Here is a 23,255-nt window from a genome sequence, read left to right on the forward strand (position 1 = left end):
ACCATGTCGTATTGCTATTCTGCCACTGCATCATCTTGTTTAAAGATTATTGTGGCCGCTTTACCTCCGAAGAGTTCTTGCTTCCAAATGCTATGCCTACTTTTTGTTTGCCTCAGGAGCCCTGTTAAACAACAGCCAAGACACTTGTTGCATGAGAATCTTCTGACCACTGCTCAACAAGCTGTGTTGTCACAACCTTCTACAGTGCTTTGGGCAGGACAGAATCATTAGCAAAAGGCACATTGTTGATTATAAGGTCTTGGTTTGCACTTAACACCATAGTAAACGGGAAAGGGCTTTTGACCGAAGAAACCTGGCATCATGTTAGGCTATTTGAAGGGGGCTATTGACATTTAGGCCGAAGATGGGTGAGAGTATCAAAGCAATCATCACTTGGTGGCAGGCAGCTGATAAAAGACCAAGCTCTCCCCGTCGGGGAATCGAACCCCAATCTTCCGCGTGACAGGCGGAGATACTGTCCATTATACTAACGAGGAATTTCTGTGTGACTGACACAGTCGTCAGACGAAAAGACAACTATCGCCAAGGAGTGAAATAAGATTTTGGTTTCCCCTTTCAAGGTGCAGGAAAATTGCTATCACAGTCCCATCACTCAGAAGGAGAGTCTTCCATGAAGCTGCATGCCTCGTCAATATTCCCCTTCAACACGAACACAACGCAGACCCACATATTCGCTGGAATGATGCCTGGGCCCGCCGACAGTGTCGTCAAATATTCCTTTTAGTAGTCAGGATGGCCGAGCGGTCTAAGGCGCTGCGTTAAGGTCGCAGTCTCCCCTGGAGGCGTGGGTTCAAATCCCACTTCTGACATTGCAGTCTTCTCCTAGAGAACCATTTTCACTGGCAAGGCAACCCAAGTTTACTCCTTGCTTAGCAATACCATGTCGTATTGCTATTCTGCCACTGCATCATCTTGTTTAAAGATTATTGTGGCCGCTTTACCTCCGAAGAGTTCTTGCTTCCAAATGCTATGCCTACTTTTTGTTTGCCTCAGGAGCCCTGTTAAACAACAGCCAAGACACTTGTTGCATGAGAATCTTCTGACCACTGCTCAACAAGCTGTGTTGTCACAACCTTCTACAGTGCTTTGGGCAGGACAGAATCATTAGCAAAAGGCACATTGTTGATTATAAGGTCTTGGTTTGCACTTAACACCATAGTAAACGGGAAAGGGCTTTTGACCGAAGAAACCTGGCATCATGTTAGGCTATTTGAAAGGGGCTATTGACATTTAGGCCGAAGATGGGTGAGAGTATCAAAGCAATCATCACTTGGTGGCAGGCAGCTGATAAAAGACCAAGCTCTCCCCGTCGGGGAATCGAACCCCAATCTTCCGCGTGACAGGCGGAGATACTGTCCATTATACTAACGAGGAATTTCTGTGTGACTGACACAGTCGTCAGACGAAAAGACAACTATCGCCAAGGAGTGAAATAAGATTTTGGTTTCCCCTTTCAAGGTGCAGGAAAATTGCTATCACAGTCCCATCACTCAGAAGGAGAGTCTTCCATGAAGCTGCATGCCTCGTCAATATTCCCCTTCAACACGAACACAACGCAGACCCACATATTCGCTGGAATGATGCCTGGGCCCGCCGACAGTGTCGTCAAATATTCCTTTTAGTAGTCAGGATGGCCGAGCGGTCTAAGGCGCTGCGTTAAGGTCGCAGTCTCCCCTGGAGGCGTGGGTTCAAATCCCACTTCTGACATTGCAGACTTCTCCTAGAGAACCATTTTCACTGGCAAGGCAACCCAAGTTTACTCCTTGCTTAGCAATACCATGTCGTATTGCTATTCTGCCACTGCATCATCTTGTTTAAAGATTATTGTGGCCGCTTTACCTCCGAAGAGTTCTTGCTTCCAAATGCTATGCCTACTTTTTGTTTGCCTCAGGAGCCCTGTTAAACAACAGCCAAGACACTTGTTGCATGAGAATCTTCTGACCACTGCTCAACAAGCTGTGTTGTCACAACCTTCTACAGTGCTTTGGGCAGGACAGAATCATTAGCAAAAGGCACATTGTTGATTATAAGGTCTTGGTTTGCACTTAACACCATAGTAAACGGGAAAGGGCTTTTGACCAAAGCAACCTGGCCTCATGTTAGGCTATTTGAAGGGGGCTATTGACATTTAGGCCGAAGATGGGTGAGAGTATCAAAACAATCATCACTTGGTGGCAGGCAGCTGATAAAAGACCAAGCTCTCCCCGTCGGGGAATCGAACCCCGATCTTCCGCGTGACAGGCGGAGATACTGTCCATTATACTAACGAGGAATTTCTGTGTACCTGACACAGTCGTCAGACGAAAAGACAACTATCGCCAAGGAGTGAAATAAGATTTTGGTGTCCCGTTTCAAGGTGCAGGAAAATTGCTATCACAGTCCCATCACTCAGAAGGAGAGTCTTCCATGAAGCTGCATGCCTCGTCAATATTCCCCTTCAACACGAACACAACGCAGACCCACATATTCGCTGGAATGATGCCTGGGCCCGCCAACAGTGTCGTCAAATATTCCTTTTAGTAGTCAGGATGGCCGAGCGGTCTAAGGCGCTGCGTTAAGGTTGCAGTCTCCCCTGGAGGCGTGGGTTCAAATCCCACTTCTGACATTGCAGACTTCTCCTAGAGAACCATTTTCACTGGCAAGGCAACCCAAGTTTACTCCTTGCTTAGCAATACCATGTCGTATTGCTATTCTGCCACTGCATCATCTTGTTTAAAGATTATTGTGGCCGCTTTACCTCCGAAGAGTTCTTGCTTCCAAATGCTATGCCCACTTTTTGTTTGCCTCAGGAGCCCTGTTAAACAACAGCCAAGACACTTGTTGCATGAGAATCTTCTGACCACTGCTCAACAAGCTGTGTTGTCACAACCTTCCACAGTGCTTTGGGCAGGACAGAATCATTAGCAAAAGGCACATTGTTGATTATAAGGTCTTGGTTTGCACTTAACACCATAGTAAACGGGAAAGGGCTTTTGACCAAAGCAACCTGGCCTCATGTTAGGCTATTTGAAGGGGGCTATTGACATTTAGGCCGAAGATGGGTGAGAGTATCAAAACAATCATCACTTGGTGGCAGGCAGCTGATAAAAGACCAAGCTCTCCCCGTCGGGGAATCGAACCCCGATCTTCCGCGTGACAGGCGGAGATACTGTCCATTATACTAACGAGGAATTTCTGTGTACCTGACACAGTCGTCAGATGAAAAGACAACTATCGCCAAGGAGTGAAATAAGATTTTGGTGTCCCGTTTCAAGGTGCAGGAAAATTGCTATCACAGTCCCATTACTCAGAAGGAGAGTCTTCCATGAAGCTGCATGCCTCGTCAATATTCCCCTTCAACACGAACACAACGCAGACCCACATATTCGCTGGAATGATGCCTGGGCCCGCCGACAGTGTCATCCAATATTCCTTTTAGTAGTCAGGATGGCCGAGCGGTCTAAGGCGCTGCGTTCAGGTCGCAGTCTCCCCTGGAGGCGTGGGTTCAAATCCCACTTCTGACATTGCAGACTTCTCCTAGAGAAACATTTTCACTGGCAAGGCAACCCAAGTTTACTCCTTGCTTAGCAATACCATGTCGTATTGCTATTCTGCCACTGCATCATCTTGTTTAAAGATTATTGTGGCCGCTTTACCTCCGAAGAGTTCTTGCTTCCAAATGCTATGCCTACTATTTGTTTGCCTCAGGAGCCCTGTTAAACAACAGCCAAGACACTTGTTGCATGAGAATCTTCTGACCACTGCTCAACAAGCTGTGTTGTCACAACCTTCTACAGTGCTTTGGGCAGGACAGAATCATTAGCAAAAGGCACATTGTTGATTATAAGGTCTTGGTTTGCACTTAACACCATAGTAAACGGGAAAGAGCTTTTGACCGAAGAAACCTGGCCTCATGTTAGGCTATTTGAAGGGGGCTATTGACATTTAGGCCGAAGATGGGTGAGAGTATCAAAGCAATCATCACTTGGTGGCAGGCAGCTGATAAAAGACCAAGCTCTCCCCGTCGGGGAATCGAACCCCGATCTTCCGCGTGACAGGCGGAGATACTGTCCATTATACTAACGAGGAATTTCTGTGTGACTGACACAGTCGTCAGACGAAAAGACAACTATCGCCAAGGAGTGAAATAAGATTTTGGTGTCCCCTTTCAAGGTGCAGGAAAATTGCTATCACAGTCCCATCACTCAGAAGGAGAGTCTTCCATGAAGCTGCATGCCTCGTCAATATTCCCCTTCAACACGAACACAACGCAGACCCACATATTCGCTGGAATGATGCCTGGGCCCGCCAACAGTGTCGTCAAATATTCCTTTTAGTAGTCAGGATGGCCGAGCGGTCTAAGGCGCTGCGTTAAGGTTGCAGTCTCCCCTGGAGGCGTGGGTTCAAATCCCACTTCTGACATTGCAGACTTCTCCTAGAGAACCATTTTCACTGGCAAGGCAACCCAAGTTTACTCCTTGCTTAGCAATACCATGTCGTATTGCTATTCTGCCACTGCATCATCTTGTTTAAAGATTATTGTGGCCGCTTTACCTCCGAAGAGTTCTTGCTTCCAAATGCTATGCCCACTTTTTGTTTGCCTCAGGAGCCCTGTTAAACAACAGCCAAGACACTTGTTGCATGAGAATCTTCTGACCACTGCTCAACAAGCTGTGTTGTCACAACCTTCTACAGTGCTTTGGGCAGGACAGAATCATTAGCAAAAGGCACATTGTTGATTATAAGGTCTTGGTTTGCACTTAACACCATAGTAAACGGGAAAGGGCTTTTGACCGAAGAAACCTGGCATCATGTTAGGCTATTTGAAGGGGGCTATTGACATTTAGGCCGAAGATGGGTGAGAGTATCAAAGCAATCATCACTTGGTGGCAGGCAGCTGATAAAAGACCAAGCTCTCCCCGTCGGGGAATCGAACCCCGATCTTCCGCGTGACAGGCGGAGATACTGTCCATTATACTAACGAGGAATTTCTGTGTGCCTGACACAGTCGTCAGACGAAAAGACAACTATCGCCAAGGAGTGAAATAAGATTTTGGTGTCCCGTTTCAAGGTGCAGGAAAATTGCTATCACAGTCCCATTACTCAGAAGCTGCAGCTTCCATGAAGCTGCATGCCTCGTCAATATTCCCCTTCAACACGAACACAACGCAGACCCACATATTCGCTGGAATGATGCCTGGGCCCGCCGACAGTGTCATCCAATATTCCTTTTCGTAGTCAGGATGGCCGAGCGGTCTAAGGCGCTGCGTTCAGGTCGCAGTCTCCCCTGGAGGCGTGGGTTCAAATCCCACTTCTGACATTGCAGACTTCTCCTAGAGAAACATTTTCACTGGCAAGGCAACCCAAGTTTACTCCTTGCTTAGCAATACCATGTCGTATTGCTATTCTGCCACTGCATCATCTTGTTTAAAGATTATTGTGGCCGCTTTACCTCCGAAGAGTTCTTGCTTCCAAATGCTATGCCTACTATTTGTTTGCCTCAGGAGCCCTGTTAAACAACAGCCAAGACACTTGTTGCATGAGAATCTTCTGACCACTGCTCAACAAGCTGTGTTGTCACAACCTTCTACAGTGCTTTGGGCAGGACAGAATCATTAGCAAAAGGCACATTGTTGATTATAAGGTCTTGGTTTGCACTTAACACCATAGTAAACGGGAAAGGGCTTTTGACCGAAGAAACCTGGCATCATGTTAGGCTATTTGAAGGGGGCTATTGACATTTAGGCCGAAGATGGGTGAGAGTATCAAAGCAATCATCACTTGGTGGCAGGCAGCTGATAAAAGACCAAGCTCTACCCCTCGGGGAATCGAACCCCGATCTTCCGCGTGACAGGCGGAGATACTGTCCATTATACTAACGAGGAATTTCTGTGTGCCTGACACAGTCGTCAGACGAAAAGACAACTATCGCCAAGGAGTGAAATAAGATTTTGGTGTCCCGTTTCAAGGTGCAGGAAAATTGCTATCACAGTCCCATTACTCAGAAGGAGAGTCTTCCATGAAGCTGCATGCCTCGTCAATATTCCCCTTCAACACGAACACAACGCAGACCCACATATTCGCTGGAATGATGCCTGGGCCCGCCGACAGTGTCATCCAATATTCCTTTTCGTAGTCAGGATGGCCGAGCGGTCTAAGGCGCTGCGTTCAGGTCGCAGTCTCCCCTGGAGGCGTGGGTTCAAATCCCACTTCTGACATTGCAGACTTCTCCTAGAGAAACATTTTCACTGGCAAGGCAACCCAAGTTTACTCCTTGCTTAGCAATACCATGTCGTATTGCTATTCTGCCACTGCATCATCTTGTTTAAAGATTATTGTGGCCGCTTTACCTCCGAAGAGTTCTTGCTTCCAAATGCTATGCCTACTTTTTGTTTGCCTCAGGAGCCCTGTTAAACAACAGCCAAGACACTTGTTGCATGAGAATCTTCTGACCACTGCTCAACAAGCTGTGTTGTCACAACCTTCTACAGTGCTTTGGGCAGGACAGAATCATTAGCAAAAGGCACATTGTTGATTATAAGGTCTTGGTTTGCACTTAACACCATAGTAAACGGGAAAGGGCTTTTGACCGAAGAAACCTGGCATCATGTTAGGCTATTTGAAGGGGGCTATTGACATTTAGGCCGAAGATGGGTGAGAGTATCAAAGCAATCATCACTTGGTGGCAGGCAGCTGATAAAAGACCAAGCTCTCCCCGTCGGGGAATCGAACCCCAATCTTCCGCGTGACAGGCGGAGATACTGTCCATTATACTAACGAGGAATTTCTGTGTGACTGACACAGTCGTCAGACGAAAAGAACACTATCGCCAAGGAGTGAAATAAGATTTTGGTTTCCCCTTTCAAGGTGCAGGAAAATTGCTATCACAGTCCCATCACTCAGAAGGAGAGTCTTCCATGAAGCTGCATGCCTCGTCAATATTCCCCTTCAACACGAACACAACGCAGACCCACATATTCGCTGGAATGATGCCTGGGCCCGCCGACAGTGTCGTCAAATATTCCTTTTAGTAGTCAGGATGGCCGAGCGGTCTAAGGCGCTGCGTTAAGGTCGCAGTCTCCCCTGGAGGCGTGGGTTCAAATCCCACTTCTGACATTGCAGTCTTCTCCTAGAGAACCATTTTCACTGGCAAGGCAACCCAAGTTTACTCCTTGCTTAGCAATACCATGTCGTATTGCTATTCTGCCACTGCATCATCTTGTTTAAAGATTATTGTGGCCGCTTTACCTCCGAAGAGTTCTTGCTTCCAAATGCTATGCCTACTTTTTGTTTGCCTCAGGAGCCCTGTTAAACAACAGCCAAGACACTTGTTGCATGAGAATCTTCTGACCACTGCTCAACAAGCTGTGTTGTCACAACCTTCTACAGTGCTTTGGGCAGGACAGAATCATTAGCAAAAGGCACATTGTTGATTATAAGGTCTTGGTTTGCACTTAACACCATAGTAAACGGGAAAGGGCTTTTGACCGAAGAAACCTGGCATCATGTTAGGCTATTTGAAGGGGGCTATTGACATTTAGGCCGAAGATGGGTGAGAGTATCAAAGCAATCATCACTTGGTGGCAGGCAGCTGATAAAAGACCAAGCTCTCCCCGTCGGGGAATCGAACCCCAATCTTCCGCGTGACAGGCGGAGATACTGTCCATTATACTAACGAGGAATTTCTGTGTGCCTGACACAGTCGTCAGACGAAAAGACAACTATCGCCAAGGAGTGAAATAAGATTTTGGTGTCCCGTTTCAAGGTGCAGGAAAATTGCTATCACAGTCCCATTACTCAGAAGCTGCAGCTTCCATGAAGCTGCATGCCTCGTCAATATTCCCCTTCAACACGAACACAACGCAGACCCACATATTCGCTGGAATGATGCCTGGGCCCGCCGACAGTGTCATCCAATATTCCTTTTCGTAGTCAGGATGGCCGAGCGGTCTAAGGCGCTGCGTTCAGGTCGCAGTCTCCCCTGGAGGCGTGGGTTCAAATCCCACTTCTGACATTGCAGACTTCTCCTAGAGAACCATTTTCACTGGCAAGGCAACCCAAGTTTACTCCTTGCTTAGCAATACCATGTCGTATTGCTATTCTGCCACTGCATCATCTTGTTTAAAGATTATTGTGGCCGCTTTACCTCCGAAGAGTTCTTGCTTCCAAATGCTATGCCCACTTTTTGTTTGCCTCAGGAGCCCTGTTAAACAACAGCCAAGACACTTGTTGCATGAGAATCTTCTGACCACTGCTCAACAAGCTGTGTTGTCACAACCTTCTACAGTGCTTTGGGCAGGACAGAATCATTAGCAAAAGGCACATTGTTGATTATAAGGTCTTGGTTTGCACTTAACACCATAGTAAACGGGAAAGGGCTTTTGACCGAAGAAACCTGGCATCATGTTAGGCTATTTGAAGGGGGCTATTGACATTTAGGCCGAAGATGGGTGAGAGTATCAAAGCAATCATCACTTGGTGGCAGGCAGCTGATAAAAGACCAAGCTCTCCCCGTCGGGGAATCGAACCCCGATCTTCCGCGTGACAGGCGGAGATACTGTCCATTATACTAACGAGGAATTTCTGTGTGCCTGACACAGTCGTCAGACGAAAAGACAACTATCGCCAAGGAGTGAAATAAGATTTTGGTGTCCCGTTTCAAGGTGCAGGAAAATTGCTATCACAGTCCCATTACTCAGAAGCTGCAGCTTCCATGAAGCTGCATGCCTCGTCAATATTCCCCTTCAACACGAACACAACGCAGACCCACATATTCGCTGGAATGATGCCTGGGCCCGCCGACAGTGTCATCCAATATTCCTTTTCGTAGTCAGGATGGCCGAGCGGTCTAAGGCGCTGCGTTCAGGTCGCAGTCTCCCCTGGAGGCGTGGGTTCAAATCCCACTTCTGACATTGCAGACTTCTCCTAGAGAACCATTTTCACTGGCAAGGCAACCCAAGTTTACTCCTTGCTTAGCAATACCATGTCGTATTGCTATTCTGCCACTGCATCATCTTGTTTAAAGATTATTGTGGCCGCTTTACCTCCGAAGAGTTCTTGCTTCCAAATGCTATGCCTACTTTTTGTTTGCCTCAGGAGCCCTGTTAAACAACAGCCAAGACACTTGTTGCATGAGAATCTTCTGACCACTGCTCAACAAGCTGTGTTGTCACAACCTTCTACAGTGCTTTGGGCAGGACAGAATCATTAGCAAAAGGCACATTGTTGATTATAAGGTCTTGGTTTGCACTTAACACCATAGTAAACGGGAAAGGGCTTTTGACCGAAGAAACCTGGCATCATGTTAGGCTATTTGAAGGGGGCTATTGACATTTAGGCCGAAGATGGGTGAGAGTATCAAAGCAATCATCACTTGGTGGCAGGCAGCTGATAAAAGACCAAGCTCTCCCCGTCGGGGAATCGAACCCCAATCTTCCGCGTGACAGGCGGAGATACTGTCCATTATACTAACGAGGAATTTCTGTGTGACTGACACAGTCGTCAGACGAAAAGACAACTATCGCCAAGGAGTGAAATAAGATTTTGGTTTCCCCTTTCAAGGTGCAGGAAAATTGCTATCACAGTCCCATCACTCAGAAGGAGAGTCTTCCATGAAGCTGCATGCCTCGTCAATATTCCCCTTCAACACGAACACAACGCAGACCCACATATTCGCTGGAATGATGCCTGGGCCCGCCGACAGTGTCGTCAAATATTCCTTTTAGTAGTCAGGATGGCCGAGCGGTCTAAGGCGCTGCGTTAAGGTCGCAGTCTCCCCTGGAGGCGTGGGTTCAAATCCCACTTCTGACATTGCAGTCTTCTCCTAGAGAAACATTTTCACTGGCAAGGCAACCCAAGTTTACTCCTTGCTTAGCAATACCATGTCGTATTGCTATTCTGCCACTGCATCATCTTGTTTAAAGATTATTGTGGCCGCTTTACCTCCGAAGAGTTCTTGCTTCCAAATGCTATGCCTACTTTTTGTTTGCCTCAGGAGCCCTGTTAAACAACAGCCAAGACACTTGTTGCATGAGAATCTTCTGACCACTGCTCAACAAGCTGTGTTGTCACAACCTTCTACAGTGCTTTGGGCAGGACAGAATCATTAGCAAAAGCACATTGTTGATTATAAGGTCTTGGTTTGCACTTAACACCATAGTAAACGGGAAAGGGCTTTTGACCAAAGCAACCTGGCCTCATGTTAGGCTATTTGAAGGGGGCTATTGACATTTAGACCGAAGATGGGTGAGAGTATCAAAACAATCATCACTTGGTGGCAGGCAGCTGATAAAAGACCAAGCTCTCCCCGTCGGGGAATCGAACCCCGATCTTCCGCGTGACAGGCGGAGATACTGTCCATTATACTAACGAGGAATTTCTGTGTGCCTGACACAGTCGTCAGACGAAAAGACAACTATCGCCAAGGAGTGAAATAAGATTTTGGTGTCCCGTTTCAAGGTGCAGGAAAATTGCTATCACAGTCCCATTACTCAGAAGGAGAGTCTTCCATGAAGCTGCATGCCTCGTCAATATTCCCCTTCAACACGAACACAACGCAGACCCACATATTCGCTGGAATGATGCCTGGGCCCGCCGACAGTGTCATCCAATATTCCTTTTCGTAGTCAGGATGGCCGAGCGGTCTAAGGCGCTGCGTTCAGGTCGCAGTCTCCCCTGGAGGCGTGGGTTCAAATCCCACTTCTGACATTGCAAACTTCTCCTAGAGAAACATTTTCACTGGCAAGGCAACCCAAGTTTACTCCTTGCTTAGCAATACCATGTCGTATTGCTATTCTGCCACTGCATCATCTTGTTTAAAGATTATTGTGGCCGCTTTACCTCCGAAGAGTTCTTGCTTCCAAATGCTATGCCTACTATTTGTTTGCCTCAGGAGCCCTGTTAAACAACAGCCAAAACACTTGTTGCATGAGAATCTTCTGACCACTGCTCAACAAGCTGTGTTGTCACAACCTTCTACAGTGCTTTGGGCAGGACAGAATCATTAGCAAAAGGCACATTGTTGATTATAAGGTCTTGGTTTGCACTTAACACCATAGTAAACGGGAAAGGGCTTTTGACCGAAGAAACCTGGCATCATGTTAGGCTATTTGAAGGGGGCTATTGACATTTAGGCCGAAGATGGGTGAGAGTATCAAAGCAATCATCACTTGGTGGCAGGCAGCTGATAAAAGACCAAGCTCTACCCCTCGGGGAATCGAACCCCGATCTTCCGCATGACAGGCGGAGATACTGTCCATTATACTAACGAGGAATTTCTGTGTGACTGACACAGTCGTCAGACGAAAAGACAACTATCGCCAAGGAGTGAAATAAGATTTTGGTTTCCCCTTTCAAGGTGCAGGAAAATTGCTATCACAGTCCCATCACTCAGAAGGAGAGTCTTCCATGAAGCTGCATGCCTCGTCAATATTCCCCTTCAACACGAACACAACGCAGACCCACATATTCGCTGGAATGATGCCTGGGCCCGCCGACAGTGTCGTCAAATATTCCTTTTAGTAGTCAGGATGGCCGAGCGGTCTAAGGCGCTGCGTTAAGGTCGCAGTCTCCCCTGGAGGCGTGGGTTCAAATCCCACTTCTGACATTGCAGACTTCTCCTAGAGAAACATTTTCACTGGCAAGGCAACCCAAGTTTACTCCTTGCTTAGCAATACCATGTCGTATTGCTATTCTGCCACTGCATCATCTTGTTTAAAGATTATTGTGGCCGCTTTACCTCCGAAGAGTTCTTGCTTCCAAATGCTATGCCTACTTTTTGTTTGCCTCAGGAGCCCTGTTAAACAACAGCCAAGACACTTGTTGCATGAGAATCTTCTGACCACTGCTCAACAAGCTGTGTTGTCACAACCTTCTACAGTGCTTTGGGCAGGACAGAATCATTAGCAAAAGGCACATTGTTGATTATAAGGTCTTGGTTTGCACTTAACACCATAGTAAACGGGAAAGGGCTTTTGACCAAAGCAACCTGGCCTCATGTTAGGCTATTTGAAGGGGGCTATTGACATTTAGGCCGAAGATGGGTGAGAGTATCAAAACAATCATCACTTGGTGGCAGGCAGCTGATAAAAGACCAAGCTCTCCCCGTCGGGGAATCGAACCCCTATCTTCCGCGTGACAGGCGGAGATACTGTCCATTATACTAACGAGGAATTTCTGTGTGCCTGACACAGTCGTCAGACGAAAAGACAACTATCGCCAAGGAGTGAAATAAGATTTTGGTGTCCCGTTTCAAGGTGCAGGAAAATTGCTATCACAGTCCCATTACTCAGAAGGAGAGTCTTCCATGAAGCTGCATGCCTCGTCAATATTCCCCTTCAACACGAACACAACGCAGACCCACATATTCGCTGGAATGATGCCTGGGCCCGCCGACAGCGTCATCCAATATTCCTTTTAGTAGTCAGGATGGCCGAGCGGTCTAAGGCGCTGCGTTCAGGTCGCAGTCTCCCCTGGAGGCGTGGGTTCAAATCCCACTTCTGACATTGCAGACTTCTCCTAGAGAAACATTTTCACTGGCAAGGCAACCCAAGTTTACTCCTTGCTTAGCAATACCATGTCGTATTGCTATTCTGCCACTGCATCATCTTGTTTAAAGATTATTGTGGCCGCTTTACCTCCGAAGAGTTCTTGCTTCCAAATGCTATGCCTACTTTTTGTTTGCCTCAGGAGCCCTGTTAAACAACAGCCAAGACACTTGTTGCATGAGAATCTTCTGACCACTGCTCAACAAGCTGTGTTGTCACAACCTTCTACAGTGCTTTGGGCAGGACAGAATCATTAGCAAAAGGCACATTGTTGATTATAAGGTCTTGGTTTGCACTTAACACCATAGTAAACGGGAAAGGGCTTTTGACCGAAGAAACCTGGCATCATGTTAGGCTATTTGAAGGGGGCTATTGACATTTAGGCCGAAGATGGGTGAGAGTATCAAAGCAATCATCACTTGGTGGCAGGCAGCTGATAAAAGACCAAGCTCTCCCCGTCGGGGAATCGAACCCCAATCTTCCGCGTGACAGGCGGAGATACTGTCCATTATACTAACGAGGACTTTCTGTGTGACTGACACAGTCGTCAGACGAAAAGACAACTATCGCCAAGGAGTGAAATAAGATTTTGGTTTCCCCTTTCAAGGTGCAGGAAAATTGCTATCACAGTCCCATCACTCAGAAGGAGAGTCTTCCATGAAGCTGCATGCCTCGTCAATATTCCCCTTCAACACGAACACAACGCAGACCCACATATTCGCTGGAATGATGCCTGGGCCCGCCGACAGTGTCGTCAAATATTCCTTTTAGTAGTCAGGATGGCCGAGCGGTCTAAGGCGCTGCGTTAAGGTCGCAGTCTCCCCTGGAGGCGTGGGTTCAAATCCCACTTCTGACATTGCAGACTTCTCCTAGAGAAACATTTTCACTGGCAAGGCAACCCAAGTTTACTCCTTGCTTAGCAATACCATGTCGTATTGCTATTCTGCCACTGCATCATCTTGTTTAAAGATTATTGTGGCCGCTTTACCTCCGAAGAGTTCTTGCTTCCAAATGCTATGCCTACTTTTTGTTTGCCTCAGGAGCCCTGTTAAACAACAGCCAAGACACTTGTTGCATGAGAATCTTCTGACCACTGCTCAACAAGCTGTGTTGTCACAACCTTCTACAGTGCTTTGGGCAGGACAGAATCATTAGCAAAAGCACATTGTTGATTATAAGGTCTTGGTTTGCACTTAACACCATAGTAAACGGGAAAGGGCTTTTGACCAAAGCAACCTGGCCTCATGTTAGGCTATTTGAAGGGGGCTATTGACATTTAGACCGAAGATGGGTGAGAGTATCAAAACAATCATCACTTGGTGGCAGGCAGCTGATAAAAGACCAAGCTCTCCCCGTCGGGGAATCGAACCCCGATCTTCCGCGTGACAGGCGGAGATACTGTCCATTATACTAACGAGGAATTTCTGTGTGCCTGACACAGTCGTCAGACGAAAAGACAACTATCGCCAAGGAGTGAAATAAGATTTTGGTGTCCCGTTTCAAGGTGCAGGAAAATTGCTATCACAGTCCCATTACTCAGAAGGAGAGTCTTCCATGAAGCTGCATGCCTCGTCAATATTCCCCTTCAACACGAACACAACGCAGACCCACATATTCGCTGGAATGATGCCTGGGCCCGCCGACAGTGTCATCCAATATTCCTTTTCGTAGTCAGGATGGCCGAGCGGTCTAAGGCGCTGCGTTCAGGTCGCAGTCTCCCCTGGAGGCGTGGGTTCAAATCCCACTTCTGACATTGCAGACTTCTCCTAGAGAAACATTTTCACTGGCAAGGCAACCCAAGTTTACTCCTTGCTTAGCAATACCATGTCGTATTGCTATTCTGCCACTGCATCATCTTGTTTAAAGATTATTGTGGCCGCTTTACCTCCGAAGAGTTCTTGCTTCCAAATGCTATGCCTACTATTTGTTTGCCTCAGGAGCCCTGTTAAACAACAGCCAAAACACTTGTTGCATGAGAATCTTCTGACCACTGCTCAACAAGCTGTGTTGTCACAACCTTCTACAGTGCTTTGGGCAGGACAGAATCATTAGCAAAAGGCACATTGTTGATTATAAGGTCTTGGTTTGCACTTAACACCATAGTAAACGGGAAAGGGCTTTTGACCGAAGAAACCTGGCCTCATGTTAGGCTATTTGAAGGGGTCTATTGACATTTAGGCCGAAGATGGGTGAGAGTATCAAAGCAATCATCACTTGGTGGCAGGCAGCTTATAAAAGACCAAGCTCTACCCCTCGGGGAATCGAACCCCGATCTTCCGCATGACAGGCGGAGATACTGTCCATTATACTAACGAGGAATTTCTGTGTGACTGACACAGTCGTCAGACGAAAAGACAACTATCGCCAAGGAGTGAAATAAGATTTTGGTTTCCCCTTTCAAGGTGCAGGAAAATTGCTATCACAGTCCCATCACTCAGAAGGAGAGTCTTCCATGAAGCTGCATGCCTCGTCAATATTCCCCTTCAACACGAACACAACGCAGACCCACATATTCGCTGGAATGATGCCTGGGCCCGCCGACAGTGTCGTCAAATATTCCTTTTAGTAGTCAGGATGGCCGAGCGGTCTAAGGCGCTGCGTTCAGGTCGCAGTCTCCCCTGGAGGCGTGGGTTCAAATCCCACTTCTGACATTGCAGACTTCTCCTAGAGAAACATTTTCACTGGCAAGGCAACCCAAGTTTACTCCTTGCTTAGCAATACCATGTCGTATTGCTATTCTGCCACTGCATCATCTTGTTTAAAGATTATTTTGGCCGCTTTACCTCCGAAGAGTTCTTGCTTCCAAATGCTATGCCTACTTTTTGTTTGCCTCAGGAGCCCTGTTAAACAACAGCCAAGACACTTGTTGCATGAGAATCTTCTGACCACTGCTCAACAAGCTGTGTTGTCACAACCTTCTACAGTGCTTTGGGCAGGACAGAATCATTAGCAAAAGGCACATTGTTGATTATAAGGTCTTGGTTTGCACTTAACACCATAGTAAACGGGAAAGGGCTTTTGACCAAAGCAACCTGGCCTCATGTTAGGCTATTTGAAGGGGGCTATTGACATTTAGGCCGAAGATGGGTGAGAGTATCAAAACAATCATCACTTGGTGGCAGGCAGCTGATAAAAGACCAAGCTCTCCCCGTCGGGGAATCGAACCCCGATCTTCCGCGTGACAGGCGGAGATACTGTCCATTATACTAACGAGGAATTTCTGTGTGCCTGACACAGTCGTCAGACGAAAAGACAACTATCGCCAAGGAGTGAAATAAGATTTTGGTGTCCCGTTTCAAGGTGCAGGAAAATTGCTATCACAGTCCCATTACTCAGAAGGAGAGTCTTCCATGAAGCTGCATGCCTCGTCAATATTCCCCTTCAACACGAACACAACGCAGACCCACATATTCGCTGGAATGATGCCTGGGCCCGCCGACAGTGTCATCCAATATTCCTTTTAGTAGTCAGGATGGCCGAGCGGTCTAAGGCAATGCGTTCAGGTCGCAGTCTCCCCTGGAGGCGTGGGTTCAAATCCCACTTCTGACATTGCAGACTTCTCCTAGAGAAACATTTTCACTGGCAAGGCAACCCAAGTTTACTCCTTGCTTAGCAATACCATGTCGTATTGCTATTCTGCCACTGCATCATCTTGTTTAAAGATTATTGTGGCCGCTTTACCTCCGAAGAGTTCTTGCTTCCAAATGCTATGCCTACTATTTGTTTGCCTCAGGAGCCCTGTTAAACAACAGCCAAGACACTTGTTGCATGAGAATCTTCTGACCACTGCTCAACAAGCTGTGTTGTCACAACCTTCTACAGTGCTTTGGGCAGGACAGAATCATTAGCAAAAGGCACATTGTTGATTATAAGGTCTTGGTTTGCACTTAACACCATAGTAAACGGGAAAGGGCTTTTGACCGAAGAAACCTGGCATCATGTTAGGCTATTTGAAGGGGGCTATTGACATTTAGGCCGAAGATGGGTGAGAGTATCAAAGCAATCATCACTTGGTGGCAGGCAGCTGATAAAAGACCAAGCTCTCCCCGTCGGGGAATCGAACCCCAATCTTCCGCGTGACAGGCGGAGATACTGTCCATTATACTAACGAGGACTTTCTGTGTGACTGACACAGTCGTCAGACGAAAAGACAACTATCGCCAAGGAGTGAAATAAGATTTTGGTTTCCCCTTTCAAGGTGCAGGAAAATTGCTATCACAGTCCCATCACTCAGAAGGAGAGTCTTCCATGAAGCTGCATGCCTCGTCAATATTCCCCTTCAACACGAACACAACGCAGACCCACATATTCGCTGGAATGATGCCTGGGCCCGCCGACAGTGTCGTCAAATATTCCTTTTAGTAGTCAGGATGGCCGAGCGGTCTAAGGCGCTGCGTTAAGGTCGCAGTCTCCCCTGGAGGCGTGGGTTCAAATCCCACTTCTGACATTGCAGACTTCTCCTAGAGAAACATTTTCACTGGCAAGGCAACCCAAGTTTACTCCTTGCTTAGCAATACCATGTCGTATTGCTATTCTGCCACTGCATCATCTTGTTTAAAGATTATTGTGGCCGCTTTACCTCCGAAGAGTTCTTGCTTCCAAATGCTATGCCTACTTTTTGTTTGCCTCAGGAGCCCTGTTAAACAACAGCCAAGACACTTGTTGCATGAGAATCTTCTGACCACTGCTCAACAAGCTGTGTTGTCACAACCTTCTACAGTGCTTTGGGCAGGACAGAATCATTAGCAAAAGCACATTGTTGATTATAAGGTCTTGGTTTGCACTTAACACCATAGTAAACGGGAAAGGGCTTTTGACCAAAGCAACCTGGCCTCATGTTAGGCTATTTGAAGGGGGCTATTGACATTTAGACCGAAGATGGGTGAGAGTATCAAAACAATCATCACTTGGTGGCAGGCAGCTGATAAAAGACCAAGCTCTCCCCGTCGGGGAATCGAACCCCGATCTTCCGCGTGACAGGCGGAGATACTGTCCATTATACTAACGAGGAATTTCTGTGTGCCTGACACAGTCGTCAGACGAAAAGACAACTATCGCCAAGGAGTGAAATAAGATTTTGGTTTCCCCTTTCAAGGTGCAGGAAAATTGCTATCACAGTCCCATCACTCAGAAGGAGAGTCTTCCATGAAGCTGCATGCCTCGTCAATATTCCCCTTCAACACGAACACAACGCAGACCCACATATTCGCTGGAATGATGCCTGGGCCCGCCGACAGTGTCGTCAAATATTCCTTTTAGTAGTCAGGATGGCCGAGCGGTCTAAGGCGCTGCGTTAAGGTCGCAGTCTCCCCTGGAGGCGTGGGTTCAAATCCCACTTCTGACATTGCAGACTTCTCCTAGAGAAACATTTTCACTGGCAAGGCAACCCAAGTTTACTCCTTGCTTAGCAATACCATGTCGTATTGCTATTCTGCCACTGCATCATCTTGTTTAAAGATTATTGTGGCCGCTTTACCTCCGAAGAGTTCTTGCTTCCAAATGCTATGCCTACTTTTTGTTTGCCTCAGGAGCCCTGTTAAACAACAGCCAAGACACTTGTTGCATGAGAATCTTCTGACCACTGCTCAACAAGCTGTGTTGTCACAACCTTCTACAGTGCTTTGGGCAGGACAGAATCATTAGCAAAAGCACATTGTTGATTATAAGGTCTTGGTTTGCACTTAACACCATAGTAAACGGGAAAGGGCTTTTGACCAAAGCAACCTGGCCTCATGTTAGGCTATTTGAAGGGGGCTATTGACATTTAGACCGAAGATGGGTGAGAGTATCAAAACAATCATCACTTGGTGGCAGGCAGCTGATAAAAGACCAAGCTCTCCCCGTCGGGGAATCGAACCCCGATCTTCCGCGTGACAGGCGGAGATACTGTCCATTATACTAACGAGGAATTTCTGTGTGCCTGACACAGTCGTCAGACGAAAAGACAACTATCGCCAAGGAGTGAAATAAGATTTTGGTGTCCCGTTTCAAGGTGCAGGAAAATTGCTATCACAGTCCCATTACTCAGAAGGAGAGTCTTCCATGAAGCTGCATGCCTCGTCAATATTCCCCTTCAACACGAACACAACGCAGACCCACATATTCGCTGGAATGATGCCTGGGCCCGCCGACAGTGTCATCCAATATTCCTTTTCGTAGTCAGGATGGCCGAGCGGTCTAAGGCGCTGCGTTCAGGTCGCAGTCTCCCCTGGAGGCGTGGGTTCAAATCCCACTTCTGACATTGCAGACTTCTCCTAGAGAAACATTTTCACTGGCAAGGCAACCCAAGTTTACTCCTTGCTTAGCAATACCATGTCGTATTGCTATTCTGCCACTGCATCATCTTGTTTAAAGATTATTGTGGCCGCTTTACCTCCGAAGAGTTCTTGCTTCCAAATGCTATGCCTACTATTTGTTTGCCTCAGGAGCCCTGTTAAACAACAGCCAAAACACTTGTTGCATGAGAATCTTCTGACCACTGCTCAACAAGCTGTGTTGTCACAACCTTCTACAGTGCTTTGGGCAGGACAGAATCATTAGCAAAAGGCACATTGTTGATTATAAGGTCTTGGTTTGCACTTAACACCATAGTAAACGGGAAAGGGCTTTTGACCGAAGAAACCTGGCCTCATGTTAGGCTATTTGAAGGGGTCTATTGACATTTAGGCCGAAGATGGGTGAGAGTATCAAAGCAATCATCACTTGGTGGCAGGCAGCTTATAAAAGACCAAGCTCTACCCCTCGGGGAATCGAACCCCGATCTTCCGCATGACAGGCGGAGATACTGTCCATTATACTAACGAGGAATTTCTGTGTGACTGACACAGTCGTCAGACGAAAAGACAACTATCGCCAAGGAGTGAAATAAGATTTTGGTTTCCCCTTTCAAGGTGCAGGAAAATTGCTATCACAGTCCCATCACTCAGAAGGAGAGTCTTCCATGAAGCTGCATGCCTCGTCAATATTCCCCTTCAACACGAACACAACGCAGACCCACATATTCGCTGGAATGATGCCTGGGCCCGCCGACAGTGTCGTCAAATATTCCTTTTAGTAGTCAGGATGGCCGAGCGGTCTAAGGCGCTGCGTTCAGGTCGCAGTCTCCCCTGGAGGCGTGGGTTCAAATCCCACTTCTGACATTGCAGACTTCTCCTAGAGAAACATTTTCACTGGCAAGGCAACCCAAGTTTACTCCTTGCTTAGCAATACCATGTCGTATTGCTATTCTGCCACTGCATCATCTTGTTTAAAGATTATTTTGGCCGCTTTACCTCCGAAGAGTTCTTGCTTCCAAATGCTATGCCTACTTTTTGTTTGCCTCAGGAGCCCTGTTAAACAACAGCCAAGACACTTGTTGCATGAGAATCTTCTGACCACTGCTCAACAAGCTGTGTTGTCACAACCTTCTACAGTGCTTTGGGCAGGACAGAATCATTAGCAAAAGCACATTGTTGATTATAAGGTCTTGGTTTGCACTTAACACCATAGTAAACGGGAAAGGGCTTTTGACCAAAGCAACCTGGCCTCATGTTAGGCTATTTGAAGGGGGCTATTGACATTTAGACCGAAGATGGGTGAGAGTATCAAAACAATCATCACTTGGTGGCAGGCAGCTGATAAAAGACCAAGCTCTCCCCGTCGGGGAATCGAACCCCGATCTTCCGCGTGACAGGCGGAGATACTGTCCATTATACTAACGAGGAATTTCTGTGTGCCTGACACAGTCGTCAGACGAAAAGACAACTATCGCCAAGGAGTGAAATAAGATTTTGGTGTCCCGTTTCAAGGTGCAGGAAAATTGCTATCACAGTCCCATTACTCAGAAGGAGAGTCTTCCATGAAGCTGCATGCCTCGTCAATATTCCCCTTCAACACGAACACAACGCAGACCCACATATTCGCTGGAATGATGCCTGGGCCCGCCGACAGTGTCATCCAATATTCCTTTTCGTAGTCAGGATGGCCGAGCGGTCTAAGGCGCTGCGTTCAGGTCGCAGTCTCCCCTGGAGGCGTGGGTTCAAATCCCACTTCTGACATTGCAGACTTCTCCTAGAGAAACATTTTCACTGGCAAGGCAACCCAAGTTTACTCCTTGCTTAGCAATACCATGTCGTATTGCTATTCTGCCACTGCATCATCTTGTTTAAAGATTATTGTGGCCGCTTTACCTCCGAAGAGTTCTTGCTTCCAAATGCTATGCCTACTATTTGTTTGCCTCAGGAGCCCTGTTAAACAACAGCCAAAACACTTGTTGCATGAGAATCTTCTGACCACTGCTCAACAAGCTGTGTTGTCACAACCTTCTACAGTGCTTTGGGCAGGACAGAATCATTAGCAAAAGGCACATTGTTGATTATAAGGTCTTGGTTTGCACTTAACACCATAGTAAACGGGAAAGGGCTTTTGACCGAAGAAACCTGGCCTCATGTTAGGCTATTTGAAGGGGTCTATTGACATTTAGGCCGAAGATGGGTGAGAGTATCAAAGCAATCATCACTTGGTGGCAGGCAGCTTATAAAAGACCAAGCTCTACCCCTCGGGGAATCGAACCCCGATCTTCCGCATGACAGGCGGAGATACTGTCCATTATACTAACGAGGAATTTCTGTGTGACTGACACAGTCGTCAGACGAAAAGACAACTATCGCCAAGGAGTGAAATAAGATTTTGGTTTCCCCTTTCAAGGTGCAGGAAAATTGCTATCACAGTCCCATCACTCAGAAGGAGAGTCTTCCATGAAGCTGCATGCCTCGTCAATATTCCCCTTCAACACGAACACAACGCAGACCCACATATTCGCTGGAATGATGCCTGGGCCCGCCGACAGTGTCGTCAAATATTCCTTTTAGTAGTCAGGATGGCCGAGCGGTCTAAGGCGCTGCGTTCAGGTCGCAGTCTCCCCTGGAGGCGTGGGTTCAAATCCCACTTCTGACATTGCAGACTTCTCCTAGAGAAACATTTTCACTGGCAAGGCAACCCAAGTTTACTCCTTGCTTAGCAATACCATGTCGTATTGCTATTCTGCCACTGCATCATCTTGTTTAAAGATTATTTTGGCCGCTTTACCTCCGAAGAGTTCTTGCTTCCAAATGCTATGCCTACTTTTTGTTTGCCTCAGGAGCCCTGTTAAACAACAGCCAAGACACTTGTTGCATGAGAATCTTCTGACCACTGCTCAACAAGCTGTGTTGTCACAACCTTCTACAGTGCTTTGGGCAGGACAGAATCATTAGCAAAAGGCACATTGTTGATTATAAGGTCTTGGTTTGAACTTAACACCATAGTAAACGGGAAAGGGCTTTTGACCAAAGCAACCTGGCCTCATGTTAGGCTATTTGAAGGGGGCTATTGACATTTAGGCCGAAGATGGGTGAGAGTATCAAAACAATCATCACTTGGTGGCAGGCAGCTGATAAAAGACCAAGCTCTCCCCGTCGGGGAATCGAACCCCGATCTTCCGCGTGACAGGCGGAGATACTGTCCATTATACTAACGAGGAATTTCTGTGTGCCTGACACAGTCGTCAGACGAAAAGACAACTATCGCCAAGGAGTGAAATAAGATTTTGGTGTCCCGTTTCAAGGTGCAGGAAAATTGCTATCACAGTCCCATTACTCAGAAGGAGAGTCTTCCATGAAGCTGCATGCCTCGTCAATATTCCCCTTCAACACGAACACAACGCAGACCCACATATTCGCTGGAATGATGCCTGGGCCCGCCGACAGTGTCATCCAATATTCCTTTTAGTAGTCAGGATGGCCGAGCGGTCTAAGGCAATGCGTTCAGGTCGCAGTCTCCCCTGGAGGCGTGGGTTCAAATCCCACTTCTGACATTGCAGACTTCTCCTAGAGAAACATTTTCACTGGCAAGGCAACCCAAGTTTACTCCTTGCTTAGCAATACCATGTCGTATTGCTATTCTGCCACTGCATCATCTTGTTTAAAGATTATTGTGGCCGCTTTACCTCCGAAGAGTTCTTGCTTCCAAATGCTATGCCTACTATTTGTTTGCCTCAGGAGCCCTGTTAAACAACAGCCAAGACACTTGTTGCATGAGAATCTTCTGACCACTGCTCAACAAGCTGTGTTGTCACAACCTTCTACAGTGCTTTGGGCAGGACAGAATCATTAGCAAAAGGCACATTGTTGATTATAAGGTCTTGGTTTGCACTTAACACCATAGTAAACGGGAAAGGGCTTTTGACCGAAGAAACCTGGCATCATGTTAGGCTATTTGAAGGGGGCTATTGACATTTAGGCCGAAGATGGGTGAGAGTATCAAAGCAATCATCACTTGGTGGCAGGCAGCTGATAAAAGACCAAGCTCTCCCCGTCGGGGAATCGAACCCCAATCTTCCGCGTGACAGGCGGAGATACTGTCCATTATACTAACGAGGACTTTCTGTGTGACTGACACAGTCGTCAGACGAAAAGACAACTATCGCCAAGGAGTGAAATAAGATTTTGGTTTCCCCTTTCAAGGTGCAGGAAAATTGCTATCACAGTCCCATCACTCAGAAGGAGAGTCTTCCATGAAGCTGCATGCCTCGTCAATATTCCCCTTCAACACGAACACAACGCAGACCCACATATTCGCTGGAATGATGCCTGGGCCCGCCGACAGTGTCGTCAAATATTCCTTTTAGTAGTCAGGATGGCCGAGCGGTCTAAGGCGCTGCGTTAAGGTCGCAGTCTCCCCTGGAGGCGTGGG

General features: G+C 47.2%; 35 non-coding genes across 35 annotated transcripts; 23 read left to right on the forward strand and 12 right to left on the reverse strand.

Annotated features, from left to right (window-relative positions):
• The first annotated feature begins 747 nt into the window (after window positions 1–747).
• On the forward strand, window positions 748–830 carry trnal-aag (transfer RNA leucine (anticodon AAG)). Its single transcript has one exon. It is a non-coding gene; the product is annotated as a tRNA-Leu (tRNA).
• An 815-nt stretch (window positions 831–1,645) lies between these two features.
• trnal-aag (transfer RNA leucine (anticodon AAG)) lies at window positions 1,646–1,728 on the forward strand. The gene has a single exon. It is a non-coding gene; the product is annotated as a tRNA-Leu (tRNA).
• Window positions 1,729–2,221: 493 nt separating this feature from the next.
• Window positions 2,222–2,293, reverse strand: trnad-guc (transfer RNA aspartic acid (anticodon GUC)). Its single transcript has one exon. It is a non-coding gene; the product is annotated as a tRNA-Asp (tRNA).
• Window positions 2,294–2,543: 250 nt separating this feature from the next.
• Window positions 2,544–2,626, forward strand: trnal-aag (transfer RNA leucine (anticodon AAG)). Its single transcript has one exon. It is a non-coding gene; the product is annotated as a tRNA-Leu (tRNA).
• A 493-nt stretch (window positions 2,627–3,119) lies between these two features.
• On the reverse strand, window positions 3,120–3,191 carry trnad-guc (transfer RNA aspartic acid (anticodon GUC)). The gene has a single exon. It is a non-coding gene; the product is annotated as a tRNA-Asp (tRNA).
• Window positions 3,192–3,441: 250 nt separating this feature from the next.
• Window positions 3,442–3,524, forward strand: trnal-cag (transfer RNA leucine (anticodon CAG)). Its single transcript has one exon. It is a non-coding gene; the product is annotated as a tRNA-Leu (tRNA).
• A 493-nt stretch (window positions 3,525–4,017) lies between these two features.
• On the reverse strand, window positions 4,018–4,089 carry trnad-guc (transfer RNA aspartic acid (anticodon GUC)). Its single transcript has one exon. It is a non-coding gene; the product is annotated as a tRNA-Asp (tRNA).
• A 250-nt stretch (window positions 4,090–4,339) lies between these two features.
• trnal-aag (transfer RNA leucine (anticodon AAG)) lies at window positions 4,340–4,422 on the forward strand. Its single transcript has one exon. It is a non-coding gene; the product is annotated as a tRNA-Leu (tRNA).
• A 493-nt stretch (window positions 4,423–4,915) lies between these two features.
• Window positions 4,916–4,987, reverse strand: trnad-guc (transfer RNA aspartic acid (anticodon GUC)). Its single transcript has one exon. It is a non-coding gene; the product is annotated as a tRNA-Asp (tRNA).
• Window positions 4,988–5,237: 250 nt separating this feature from the next.
• On the forward strand, window positions 5,238–5,320 carry trnal-cag (transfer RNA leucine (anticodon CAG)). The gene has a single exon. It is a non-coding gene; the product is annotated as a tRNA-Leu (tRNA).
• Window positions 5,321–6,135: 815 nt separating this feature from the next.
• Window positions 6,136–6,218, forward strand: trnal-cag (transfer RNA leucine (anticodon CAG)). The gene has a single exon. It is a non-coding gene; the product is annotated as a tRNA-Leu (tRNA).
• An 815-nt stretch (window positions 6,219–7,033) lies between these two features.
• Window positions 7,034–7,116, forward strand: trnal-aag (transfer RNA leucine (anticodon AAG)). Its single transcript has one exon. It is a non-coding gene; the product is annotated as a tRNA-Leu (tRNA).
• Window positions 7,117–7,931: 815 nt separating this feature from the next.
• trnal-cag (transfer RNA leucine (anticodon CAG)) lies at window positions 7,932–8,014 on the forward strand. Its single transcript has one exon. It is a non-coding gene; the product is annotated as a tRNA-Leu (tRNA).
• A 493-nt stretch (window positions 8,015–8,507) lies between these two features.
• On the reverse strand, window positions 8,508–8,579 carry trnad-guc (transfer RNA aspartic acid (anticodon GUC)). The gene has a single exon. It is a non-coding gene; the product is annotated as a tRNA-Asp (tRNA).
• A 250-nt stretch (window positions 8,580–8,829) lies between these two features.
• Window positions 8,830–8,912, forward strand: trnal-cag (transfer RNA leucine (anticodon CAG)). The gene has a single exon. It is a non-coding gene; the product is annotated as a tRNA-Leu (tRNA).
• Window positions 8,913–9,727: 815 nt separating this feature from the next.
• trnal-aag (transfer RNA leucine (anticodon AAG)) lies at window positions 9,728–9,810 on the forward strand. Its single transcript has one exon. It is a non-coding gene; the product is annotated as a tRNA-Leu (tRNA).
• Window positions 9,811–10,302: 492 nt separating this feature from the next.
• On the reverse strand, window positions 10,303–10,374 carry trnad-guc (transfer RNA aspartic acid (anticodon GUC)). The gene has a single exon. It is a non-coding gene; the product is annotated as a tRNA-Asp (tRNA).
• Window positions 10,375–10,624: 250 nt separating this feature from the next.
• On the forward strand, window positions 10,625–10,707 carry trnal-cag (transfer RNA leucine (anticodon CAG)). Its single transcript has one exon. It is a non-coding gene; the product is annotated as a tRNA-Leu (tRNA).
• An 815-nt stretch (window positions 10,708–11,522) lies between these two features.
• Window positions 11,523–11,605, forward strand: trnal-aag (transfer RNA leucine (anticodon AAG)). The gene has a single exon. It is a non-coding gene; the product is annotated as a tRNA-Leu (tRNA).
• An 815-nt stretch (window positions 11,606–12,420) lies between these two features.
• trnal-cag (transfer RNA leucine (anticodon CAG)) lies at window positions 12,421–12,503 on the forward strand. The gene has a single exon. It is a non-coding gene; the product is annotated as a tRNA-Leu (tRNA).
• An 815-nt stretch (window positions 12,504–13,318) lies between these two features.
• Window positions 13,319–13,401, forward strand: trnal-aag (transfer RNA leucine (anticodon AAG)). The gene has a single exon. It is a non-coding gene; the product is annotated as a tRNA-Leu (tRNA).
• A 492-nt stretch (window positions 13,402–13,893) lies between these two features.
• trnad-guc (transfer RNA aspartic acid (anticodon GUC)) lies at window positions 13,894–13,965 on the reverse strand. The gene has a single exon. It is a non-coding gene; the product is annotated as a tRNA-Asp (tRNA).
• A 250-nt stretch (window positions 13,966–14,215) lies between these two features.
• On the forward strand, window positions 14,216–14,298 carry trnal-cag (transfer RNA leucine (anticodon CAG)). Its single transcript has one exon. It is a non-coding gene; the product is annotated as a tRNA-Leu (tRNA).
• An 815-nt stretch (window positions 14,299–15,113) lies between these two features.
• Window positions 15,114–15,196, forward strand: trnal-cag (transfer RNA leucine (anticodon CAG)). The gene has a single exon. It is a non-coding gene; the product is annotated as a tRNA-Leu (tRNA).
• Window positions 15,197–15,689: 493 nt separating this feature from the next.
• Window positions 15,690–15,761, reverse strand: trnad-guc (transfer RNA aspartic acid (anticodon GUC)). Its single transcript has one exon. It is a non-coding gene; the product is annotated as a tRNA-Asp (tRNA).
• Window positions 15,762–16,909: 1,148 nt separating this feature from the next.
• Window positions 16,910–16,992, forward strand: trnal-aag (transfer RNA leucine (anticodon AAG)). Its single transcript has one exon. It is a non-coding gene; the product is annotated as a tRNA-Leu (tRNA).
• A 492-nt stretch (window positions 16,993–17,484) lies between these two features.
• trnad-guc (transfer RNA aspartic acid (anticodon GUC)) lies at window positions 17,485–17,556 on the reverse strand. Its single transcript has one exon. It is a non-coding gene; the product is annotated as a tRNA-Asp (tRNA).
• A 250-nt stretch (window positions 17,557–17,806) lies between these two features.
• trnal-aag (transfer RNA leucine (anticodon AAG)) lies at window positions 17,807–17,889 on the forward strand. Its single transcript has one exon. It is a non-coding gene; the product is annotated as a tRNA-Leu (tRNA).
• A 492-nt stretch (window positions 17,890–18,381) lies between these two features.
• trnad-guc (transfer RNA aspartic acid (anticodon GUC)) lies at window positions 18,382–18,453 on the reverse strand. Its single transcript has one exon. It is a non-coding gene; the product is annotated as a tRNA-Asp (tRNA).
• A 250-nt stretch (window positions 18,454–18,703) lies between these two features.
• trnal-cag (transfer RNA leucine (anticodon CAG)) lies at window positions 18,704–18,786 on the forward strand. Its single transcript has one exon. It is a non-coding gene; the product is annotated as a tRNA-Leu (tRNA).
• Window positions 18,787–19,601: 815 nt separating this feature from the next.
• trnal-cag (transfer RNA leucine (anticodon CAG)) lies at window positions 19,602–19,684 on the forward strand. Its single transcript has one exon. It is a non-coding gene; the product is annotated as a tRNA-Leu (tRNA).
• A 492-nt stretch (window positions 19,685–20,176) lies between these two features.
• trnad-guc (transfer RNA aspartic acid (anticodon GUC)) lies at window positions 20,177–20,248 on the reverse strand. The gene has a single exon. It is a non-coding gene; the product is annotated as a tRNA-Asp (tRNA).
• A 250-nt stretch (window positions 20,249–20,498) lies between these two features.
• Window positions 20,499–20,581, forward strand: trnal-cag (transfer RNA leucine (anticodon CAG)). The gene has a single exon. It is a non-coding gene; the product is annotated as a tRNA-Leu (tRNA).
• An 815-nt stretch (window positions 20,582–21,396) lies between these two features.
• On the forward strand, window positions 21,397–21,479 carry trnal-cag (transfer RNA leucine (anticodon CAG)). Its single transcript has one exon. It is a non-coding gene; the product is annotated as a tRNA-Leu (tRNA).
• Window positions 21,480–21,972: 493 nt separating this feature from the next.
• On the reverse strand, window positions 21,973–22,044 carry trnad-guc (transfer RNA aspartic acid (anticodon GUC)). The gene has a single exon. It is a non-coding gene; the product is annotated as a tRNA-Asp (tRNA).
• Between the last annotated feature and the right edge of the window lie 1,211 nt (window positions 22,045–23,255).

The sequence above is a fragment of the Odontesthes bonariensis genome, chromosome 5 (assembly GCF_027942865.1).
Source record: "Odontesthes bonariensis isolate fOdoBon6 chromosome 5, fOdoBon6.hap1, whole genome shotgun sequence".
Lineage (NCBI taxonomy): Eukaryota > Metazoa > Chordata > Actinopteri > Atheriniformes > Atherinopsidae > Odontesthes > Odontesthes bonariensis.